Source organism: Saccopteryx leptura, chromosome 3 (genome assembly GCF_036850995.1).
Source record: "Saccopteryx leptura isolate mSacLep1 chromosome 3, mSacLep1_pri_phased_curated, whole genome shotgun sequence".
Taxonomy (NCBI): domain Eukaryota; kingdom Metazoa; phylum Chordata; class Mammalia; order Chiroptera; family Emballonuridae; genus Saccopteryx; species Saccopteryx leptura.
Genome location: NC_089505.1, coordinates 116653862 through 116663877, shown reverse-complemented (window position 1 = coordinate 116663877; position 10016 = coordinate 116653862). Strand labels below are relative to the sequence as shown.

The 10016-nt window shown below is 49.3% G+C and overlaps 1 protein-coding gene across 3 annotated transcripts in view; it reads left to right on the top strand.

Annotated features, from left to right (window-relative positions):
- The first annotated feature begins 9100 nt into the window (after nt 1–9100).
- FOXJ3 (forkhead box J3) overlaps nt 9101–10016 on the top strand; it is a 170203-nt gene continuing 169287 nt past the window's right edge. For all 3 annotated transcript variants that reach the window (XM_066376019.1, XM_066376016.1, XM_066376018.1), the window contains exon 1: nt 9101–9280. The gene's annotated coding sequence lies outside the window, so the exon portion shown is untranslated. The remainder of the gene's footprint in view (nt 9281–10016) is intronic.

The following is a 10016-nucleotide window of genomic DNA, read 5'->3' as shown; positions in this document are numbered from 1 at the left end:
ATTTTCTGCTTTCCTCCTACAATAAAGGATCAGGTAAGGCCTCATTTGTCTAAGTGGCCGTGGGTCACATGAAGCGTCGGACACCCCCGCTGCTGATGCACTGCCAGCGCCGAATTAAGATTTTTGTAGGGCTGTGGCAGCCCTGCTCGGGGCAGTGTTTCTTTTAGGGAATTTATTATCCAGATGAGGCTGGTAAAAGATTGCAAACAACACAAAACAATAACCCTCATTGCTTTGAGTAATCTATTTCTCTCAAGGAGCTGTTCCCTGAGTTAAATACCATTTCCTTTTTGAAGGCTCTCCTGCCCCACGCCCTCCTCCCAGCCCATTCCCATCTCCCAAGACTAGGAACTATTCTTTCTGAACTAATCTTTTCTACACTCAACTTTGTACAAAATAGAAACTTTCTTTGAGGGCCTTTATTTTATGACAGCTTGTGTATGATCTTTTTTTTTTTTTTTTTTGCCAGGTAGCTTTGATTATTCTAACAGGCAAGGAAACACAGACTGAGAAACTACAATGCATCACTTCTGTAGGCACACAAGAAATAAGCGATGGAACATCAGATTGAACTCAGGGCTGCCTTCCCAATCTGGGCTTTAAGCTTTTCCTCCCACCCAGTCCCAGAATACCTCCTCTGCTATTGCCATTACAACTATTTTGGGGGGTATGGGGAGCGGTGCTCCACCATTCTTTGACACCCAAGGGCTCGCGCTTCTTTCCTTCCTGAAGGCTTCTGATCCCAACCCTATTCTAGCAGCTATCAGCCCTGTTCTCACCTCAGTTCTAGCCCCCAGACGGGAACTAGCACTTTAGAAAAGCACCTCAGAATCCCAAACAGGTGAGAGATGAGGAGCTAGCTGCCCAAGATTTGTAAAAGCTACTGAAGAATGGGAACCAAAAATCTCTGGCCTTGGAATGAAGTCCAAAAATGAGTCTTTCTACTCTTTTACTCCATCATCTGGCTGACTCAAGTGGCTCAAAGGATTCCTGGTTTGGGACTTTGATGACCTTGATCTCAATCTCAGGTTAAAGCCTGGTGACTATCAGCCTCAGTTTCCTCCTCTGACAAATAGGATTAATCTCAGTGTAAGGTATTTTTCCCTGCCGAGGAAGAAGGAAGGGTATAACCACAAAGTGTGGAATAGCAAAAGCTTTATTTAGTACAGTGCATCCCGAACGATGTTCCCTGGTCCCAAGGACAGAGGCCAGGGAAGTCGCATGGGGTGATCTGCATGGGGGATGTTTAAAGGGTCTGTAGGGTGGTCAAGCTAATATGACGTGGTGAAATCTCACTGGCTGGCAGACAGTTGCTCTTTTCCCAAGGACTCCTGGGAAGTTTCTTTTGGCTCGAATGGGTGTGGGCGGTCCCAGCCAGAGTTCCCAGGTCTGGTTTCTCATGTGACCTTCCTCCATTGCCCACCACCTTACATTCTGACCTTTTGTGTTAAATAGGGGCGCCGTTATTTGCTGGCTACTTCCTGCTGGTTAGAGGCGTTGTAGGGAGGGGAGATCGTAAGGTGGTGGTTTTGAGGGGAGTCAGGAGGAACATCTGTTTGACCATGAGTTGAGAAACTTTGAGGATGCGGTCCTGTAAGGATTTTTTTAAAAGAAGAGGAGCAATAGAAGGATTTGCAGGGTCTAGCCTTTTGGTGAGCTGGAGATGGGTAGGGCCCAGTGGTTCTGACTGCCAGCAGTCCTGCATGGGGGCAAGCTTGAGGCAAAACTGCATGTCAGGAGTGGCGTAAAAAAGGGGAAAGGTAAAGGTCCCAACCACTCCCATAACTGAGACCTGTGAGGGAATTAAAAGTCCAGAGTGTGATGGCAAAACAGAGAAGGTAGCTCCCGTGTCCACAAGAAATGAGATGGATTTACCCGCTTCTGCAGCATTACCCTGGGTTCAGCATGCGTGATGGGAGTCTTTGAATCCAGGTCACATCAGTAGTCCATGAGGCCTAGAAGTTTGAGTGATGGGCCCACCTGGCTGGCTTGGCCTCCCATTTGGGTGGCTTGTCCTCCACGTAGAGGTGCTGAGGAAAAGCCTGTTGCTCAAAAGGGGCAATCGCTCTGCCAGTGACCGGGCTGCTTGCAGTTAGGGTAGGGCTTAGTGGGTGGCCTCGGGCAGGGGCACTGCCAGGACCAATGACCCTCCTTGCCACATTTAAAGCAAGCTCCTGGTGGGATTCCTCTTTGTGGCCTGGACTTGGGTCAGGCACCTCCTGTGCCTTGCCCCTGTTGCTCTGCTGGCCTCAGGGCTGCCATAAGAGCCTGGGTTTGGAGTGTTACCTTCTACTGCAAGCGGGCCTGGCGAACAGCCTCGGCCTGTTTCTATTACCTGTGACCATTGAAAACTTTAAATGCCATGTTTATAGGTCCCAGATCGGGGCTTGGGGGGTTGAGAATAAGAGGAGTGGAGCTCCTGGGGAGTCAGGCACCCAGATATAGCTGGAAATGCTGGAGCCAGAGGCAGGACAAGGCCAGGCCTTTCTGCAAGAAGATTGGGGTTGGGCTGTGGGGTCAGGATTCCTGAAAACCTGTGTGAGAGCCAATGCCAGGCAGAGAAGGGGCTTAAGAACACAGTGGAGAAGGGAGGGGCCCCTGGCCAGCAGGGGAGGAGAAAGAGAGACTGGTATTTGCAGGTGAATGAGAAACAGCATCCACGAAGGGAGGGGAGGGGGCTCTTGGAGGGAGGAGACCCAAGCGAAAGAGGTCCGCAGAGGGACTAGAGAGGGGTCCCCAGAGAGGGGCGGCCCCTGGGGGTCAGGCAGGAGGGGGAGAGAGTTGGGGGTTGGGCGAAGGAGGAAAGATCAGGATTGGTCAGTTTAGGTGAGGTTTCTCTGGCCAAAAAGGTCCTGCGCCAGGGAGCAGGTGGCACAGAGATTAGGGCAGGAGCGCAAATACTAGAAGCCTTGAATGTAAGGAATCTCCAATTAGTTCCTAGCTTTTTTGGCGATAGTTAAATTGGTGAGGATGTTAAAATCGGAAGTCCCTTTAGGAGGTCTCCTGGTTCGATTATTCAGTGGGTTCTGTGGCCTGGCCACAGCAGAGAAGCAGAACAGTTTCTTCTTCTTTAAGGAGGGAAGGTGCTCCAGGAGCCTGTGCCTCTATGGCCGCCCTCAGTCCTTGGAGTGGGCAGAGATGAGAATTGGCGTCCGGCAACTCAAGCTCTGGCCACCGGATGGTTAGGTAAAGTGCATGTGCTCAGGATGTCTCCACGGGCACACACGCACTTGGAACGGAAAGAGGTCCCTGATGCAGCTGTGGTTTTGGACAGGGAGTCTCGGCAGAAGGAACTGAGGGGAGGCTGGAGGCAGGGGACTTATCGCACCATGTGCCAAAGTGGGTAGAAAGGGAGATCCTGGTTCTTTCTCAGAGGGGAAGGGGAGAGGAGTGGTCCCTTGCGGACTTCAACTTCTCCCGGGTTTCAGCACTAAATGTGAGGTATTTTTCCCCACTGGGGAAGAAGGAAGGGTGTAGCCATGAAGTGTGGAATAGTAAAAGCTTTATTTAGTACAGCACATCCTGGACGATGTTCCCTGGTCCCAGGGACAGAGGCCAGGGAAGTTGCATGGGGTGATCCACGTGGGGGGTATTTAAAGGGTCTGTAGGGTGGTTGAGCTAATATGACGTGGTGAAATCTCACTGGCTGACAGATAGTCGCTCTTTTCCCAAGGACTCCTGGGAAGTTTCTTTTGGCTCGCATGGGTGTGGGCGGTCCCAGCCAGAGTTCCCAGGTCTGGTTTCTCACGTGACCTTACGCCATAGCCCACCACCTTACACTCAGCTTTGCCCATCTCTTTAGATAAATGATGCAGACTTTTTATTTTCTTTCACCAGACTGGATTTTTTTAGTACCCTCTGTCTATAGCCCCACTCAACGATGGCAGGGCTTTGAGACCTGAAGGGCTGTTAACTGTGTCATCAAGAATCCACCCAATAGCACACAAAAAAAAAGAACCAGCAACTTCCAATTCCCTTGGCAACTTGGTAGAAGAGGGAATTTTTACTCTCTCCTAGGCAAGCTGGCCAATGACAGCCTCTTCTTTGGGACATTATTTCCCTTATCACAGTGTATTGTAATTATCTAATCTATTTGCTTTACATTAGATTTAGTTCTGAAAGTATAGGAACTGTATCTTATTTATCCAACTCACTGCTATCAGCTTGGTCCAGGCCATCCTCCTGCACCTGGATACTGGTCTTCGGCTTCCTCCATTGTCTGCTCACTGTCTTCTCTTGGCACAGTAGCCAGAGCAATTTTTTGAAAGCACGAACCAGATCATATTACTGCTCTGTTAAAAGCCCTGTAGTGGTTCCATTTTAGCCAAGATCCCTAAAATGGCCCCCTTCTCTGACCTTTTCTCCCATTCCTCTCTCATTTACTCACCCTGCTCTAGTTGTCTTGGCCTTCTTACTATTTCTAATACTCCCAGGAATGCATGTGCCTCAGGGTCTTTCCACTAGCTGTTCCTTCTGCCTGGGACACTCTTTCCCAGACAATAGCATGGCTGATTCCCTCACCTCTCTATAAAGTTTTTCATTAAAGTACCTTATGAATTGAGCTCTCCCTGATGACTCTATTTAAATCTCATTCTGTAAAACTGGAATTGGAATAAGATGTCATGAAATTACTTTCATTTCTGTTACAGTAATATAATGTTATAGTAACTAAATACATAGAAATATAAAAAAATACAGAAGATATATAGAAATAAGTTAAGGTATAATATTAAAAAGCCATTAAAGCAAGTAAATAAGGCTATATATACCCTCTGGACAAGAGCTAATAGAGTGTGTAGAGGTATGATAGGCAAGACCATGCTCTCTGCTCAGGGCTCAATCAGTGTGCGTTTGACAGTATACATAGATAAAAAGAGCTCCTTGGGAGGAACTCCCTAAAATCATAAATTCAGAATTGGCTTGATGTGACAGTTCTAACATAAAACATTTTTAATGTAGATTAACATAAAAAGAAGCTCCCTGTGAGGAACTCTCCAAAAGTGGCTTGATGTGATAATCCCATAGATTAACACCTGTTAGAAGGCATATGTCAGAAAGGGTACTTAAACCAAGGGGGCCCCAGCTACAGTCAGATGTCCACACTCCAATGTTGAACATGGACTGTCTCCACACCGCTCTGACCAAAGACAGCAGAGAGGAGCACACTGACGGGGCCCCATTAAGCTGTACCCAGGCATGCATAGGATCTGTAAAGCCAGTAGCCAGGGCCACCATCACAGCAGCCACCTGGCCCATGCAGGTTCGCATTGGATTCGGACAGTCGGTAAAGAAACAATGGAGCCAAAAACTGATGGGTCGTCATCTTTAATCCTAGCTTGCACCCGGCAGGCAAGTAAAAACACACACCGGACTCCAAAACCCACTCACATTCAGTGCTCACAAAGCTACTCACTTATCTGAGTTTCCTAGAATCAAAGGTTCCTAGCTCACCAGACTTATTCACCTCTGTTCCCCATCTCCTTCCTTCTCCCTGCACAAACTCTGACAAACTGGCTTCTCACTCAACACTCCGCCATCTTGGCTGCTTCTCCTGGCGGCCTCCTCCACATGGCCTCTCTCTGCTCTCTGCTTCTCTGCTCTCTCTGCTCTCTCATGCTAATCTCAGGAACCAAGAGAGCAAGCTCCCACTCTGCCCCTATTTTATAGTGCAGAAATCCAAACCTTTAATCCAATATACAAAATAGGGAAGTCTCTAATACAAAGTCACTTATCTGGGGCATGATGGGATTGTACCACCCCACATCAAAAAGGGTGGGAAAGGCTTAATCCCAAAACCAAGTCCCAGGCTACAAGGATTCTGCCTGTCCACAGCCCACAGGGACACACATTAATATCACCTGGGCAACGGCCTCCACGTGAGCAGCGCCATCTTTAACAAAGTGAGCATAATATATTTTATCTGCCCAACAGGATCTGTGAGTAATAAACTGCCTATGTAATTCTCGCAACTAACTGTGTGTTGGTTATATCTTTCCTCTGGTGCAGATTGGTCTCGGTATCTGTGGGTCAAGTGTGTTTACAAGTATGATATATATGTTCGCTTGCTTATAGTTTACATTGGGTGTGGGATACAGGCTGTAAACCGGCAGAGTCACTATAGCCTAAGGCTTAGTTTTAAGACTAAGCCTTTCCCACCCTTTTAACTAAGATCTTCTCAACACTAAGCTTTTCCCCACACCCTTGACTGATTGCATGATGTGGGGTGGTGCACTCTCATGAGGAATCCCATTCATGCCTCAGATAAGTGACTTTGTATCAGAGACTTCCTTATTTGACGTAGAGCTCAGGCTCTAACGCAGGGGTCAGGAAATTTTTTGGCTGAGAGAGCCATGAATGCCACATATTTTATTTATTTATTTATTTGCCACATATTTTAAAATATAATTCCGTGAGAGCCATACAACGAACTGTGTACGTTACATATTATCCAGTAAAAATTTGGTGTTGTCCCAGAGGACAGCTGTGATTGGCTCCAGCCACTCACAATCATGAGCATGAGCGGTAGGAAATGAATGGATTGTAATACATGAGAATGTTTTATATTTTTAACATTTTTTTTTATTACAGATTTGTCTGCGAGCCAGATACAGCCATCAAAAGAGCCACGTCTGGCTCGCGAGCCATAGATTCCCGACCCCTGCTCTATTGGGACAATTTCTCTCCCACTAAAAACTCTCTACATACTCCCCTCTCCACTAAGTATTTTCCTTTCTCCCTTCCTTTTGCCCCAGTGCAGGCATAAGGCCATTCACCTGGATTAATGCATGAGTTTACTTGAAAAATAGATCTCAGCTGAGGTGAAGCTGGAAAGGGAATGGGACTTGGAAGATACTGGGGGTGAGTTCTGGCTGAAATTTTTAACTCTGCTGAGTCTCAATTTCATCATTTGTAAAGACGAGCTTACGAGTCCTGTCACAGGGACTTGGTGAAGACACTGAATGAGAAGGAAACCAGCGACAGGAGTCCACCCAGTCAGCACTTTGGATTATTCTCTGCAGAAGCTCCAGCACCCAACACATGGTTTGGGCTAAAGTATTTGTTGAACAAATAAACTTATTATTGATGAATAAATGGTGTTTAAAAAAAACCCCTCCCTCTCCCTTCCATTTTTCTTCATATCCTTTACCCTGCCTGGTCTATCCCCCACCCTCCAGCAATGAATACCTTCCATCTTACCAAATAATTTTGTTAAATTATCTTTCTCCCCATACTAGACCATAGCTCCAAGAGGGAAGGGTTATTCCTCTACCTCTTTCTGTTCACTGACACATCCCAAGCACTAAAGTAACATCTGACAACCTTAGTAGTGATAAGCAAATTTGTTAAATGAATGAACGAATGTTTTTATCTTCAGAATCTTGCTAGTCTTATATAGAAAGGTGTTGTAAAGTACTGTACCCCAGGTTCTACAAAGTACACCGTACCTCACTTCAGCGGGTTTATGCAGAGACATCAAGTTCAGATGAATTTTGAAAGATTTTATTAAAGGAGATTATTAAATATGCTGGCCGCAAATGGCTGACATGGGTTATTTGCAGACCCAAATCGTGCGCGGCAAGTATATTTCAGAGGCTGGTTATATACCTTTTGACTACATACAGGTTGGGGACATGATAGCATGACACAATCATTAACAAGATTATAACATCTGTATAGGGGATTTACAGAAAATGTTAAAACTTTCAAGGTAATACAATCAAAGACATTCATAAACCTTTTATCTCTCCTCCTTCGCCTAGAGGTACACGTTAATCTCAGGATTCCAGGAATGGAGGGAGAGCTAAAATCAGTGTAGGGTGGTATGTAAATTTTGTCTTTTATTGAAAGGGAAGAACTTTTTATTGAAAATTCTTCAGATAACCTTAATCCTTTCAGAGAACTTAAAAACCAAATGACCCTAGTTGTCCTTGTAAGTCAGGAGACTTCTATATTCTTTTTCCTCCATTTTCCAAAGAAAGGACAGGACAGAAAGCCTGACTTTTCCTCTTTAAAATAGCGTTGCCAATATTAAGTTTTACAGTTCTCTGGCACCTTACCACAAAGGAATATAGTAGTGTTTTGAAGCCCCAGATCCTAGAAATGCTTGGTGAATAGCAGGTGTTCAGTGTTTGCTGAAGCAATTAGGCAAGTCAGCTCTTTCCCGGAGACTGCCACGTCACAAAGGTTCCTGGGGGCTAATTAACTCAAGCCTCGCCTTTTCCCGTCATCAAATCAACCTACCATTCATCTAACAAATATCCCAGTATCCATATATGGAGCACCTACTGTGAGTTGAAAAGTATAGCTTGGTGCTACGTGTGACTAACGCAAATAAAGCAACAGCAAATACGTAGGAACCTAATTAAGTGTGACTACCAGTGCTAGTGTTTAAGGGAAAGAATCAGTGAGGACTGCCATAGACGTAAACTCCAAAGTTCACACGTGCCCACACGACCCCTCTAAACACTCCACCTGTTGAGAGCAAGGACCATAATAACCTGGGAAGCTACTTTAGAAGCAGAAGGGCCTTTAGATTTCCACCTCCTTTGGAGAAGGAAACTAAGGCTACGCACAGAAAAGGCCTCAGCAGACATGGGTCTGGAACCACGGACTTGTGAAGTTCTGAAAGGAAGAGTGCTCTGAAGTTCCAAGGTGCCTTTGGAACTCGCGGTGTGCCAAGTCGGAAAAGGGGTCTGGTTTCCCGGAGTGGCTAAGGTGCCGGTCTTTACGGTGAGGTGGCGAAATTGGGGTGGGGGTGGGGGCAAGGTCACGAGGAGCCATTCCCTGCCATCATGGGGCCCTTGAAATCCATGAGCAGAGTCCAAAGCCACAAGTCCTTGCTGTCCTTAACTCCCAATCGCCGCTCTGAGGTGCAAAACCCGAAGTCGCTCTGAGTTGCTGGTCGCTCCATGACACCAGCGGTGTAAAGGAAAACTCCCGAGGTCCCAGGGCACTACTTGTCCCAGCGGAGGGATCCGCGCGCGTCCTCCCTTCACTATCGCGGAGGAGCCGTGACGCCGCCGACGCCGGGTCGGTGGCGCAGCGACGTCGCGGGAGGCGGAGGCGGGGATGGCGGCGGGGGCAGGAGGGGGAGCGGGTCGGGAAGTAGTTCCGGGTGCGCGGCCCCGGATGTTGGCTGCTCCCGCTGCCGCCGCCGCTCTGGGCGCTGCTTGGGGCCTCGGCCACTCGCACCGGGCGAGGTTGGGACCTTTCCCGGGGGGCGGAGACGCACGAAGCGGCCGGGGGCTCGGCCGGGCCGTCCCGGCCTGCGCAGCCTGAGGTGAGCGTCCGCCGCCGAGGCCGCCGGCCGGGGTGGCGGGCGAGGAGGCGGGGCTGGGGCATCTCTCGGGACAGAGGCAGGGGCTGCCCTTCGCGAGACGCCTTCTCCCTTCTCTCAGCCGCGGCCGCGCTGTGGGGTGGGCGGCGGGTGGAGCTGGGGGCCCGGGTCGGAGCTGGAGCCTGGCGGGCGGCGAGGGCCGGGTCCCTCCCTCCCCCGCGGCGCTTCTCAGCTGCTGCTGCCCCTCAGCCGGGAAGCGGCGGCTCCGCGCCTCCGTGCCTCCCGCCCCTCCCCCAGGCGGGGCTGGGGGGTGGCAGACGGGGTTCCCGGGGTCTCCGGGTCCGAGGACGGCGCCGGCCTCCCTCTCTCCGTGACCTGCCCCTCGCTTGGGCTAGCCCCCTACCCCGGCACGTTGCCGCTTCTTCCCTTCAAGCTTTGGGGTGATTTTCAGCGGGCAAGGCGGGCAGCACGTCCTGCCACAGGGTTGCCCTTTGGGGTGAGGAGGCCCGTGCGAGGGGTCCTGTGTTCCCACCCATCCTGTCGCCGTGTCCTTTGCCGGCGTGAGGACACAGCCGTTCCATGCGGACGTGTTGCTGTCCTGTGTGTGTTGCATCCTGCCCACGTGGTAGGGTGTTCCCTCCTCCCCCCCCTCCATTTTTGCAGCTGGTGAGGAGGGAGGTTAACGGGGTGGTTTTTCCTCTGTGATTTCCTCCTGGTGGCGTGGAAGGTGTCAGGGTCA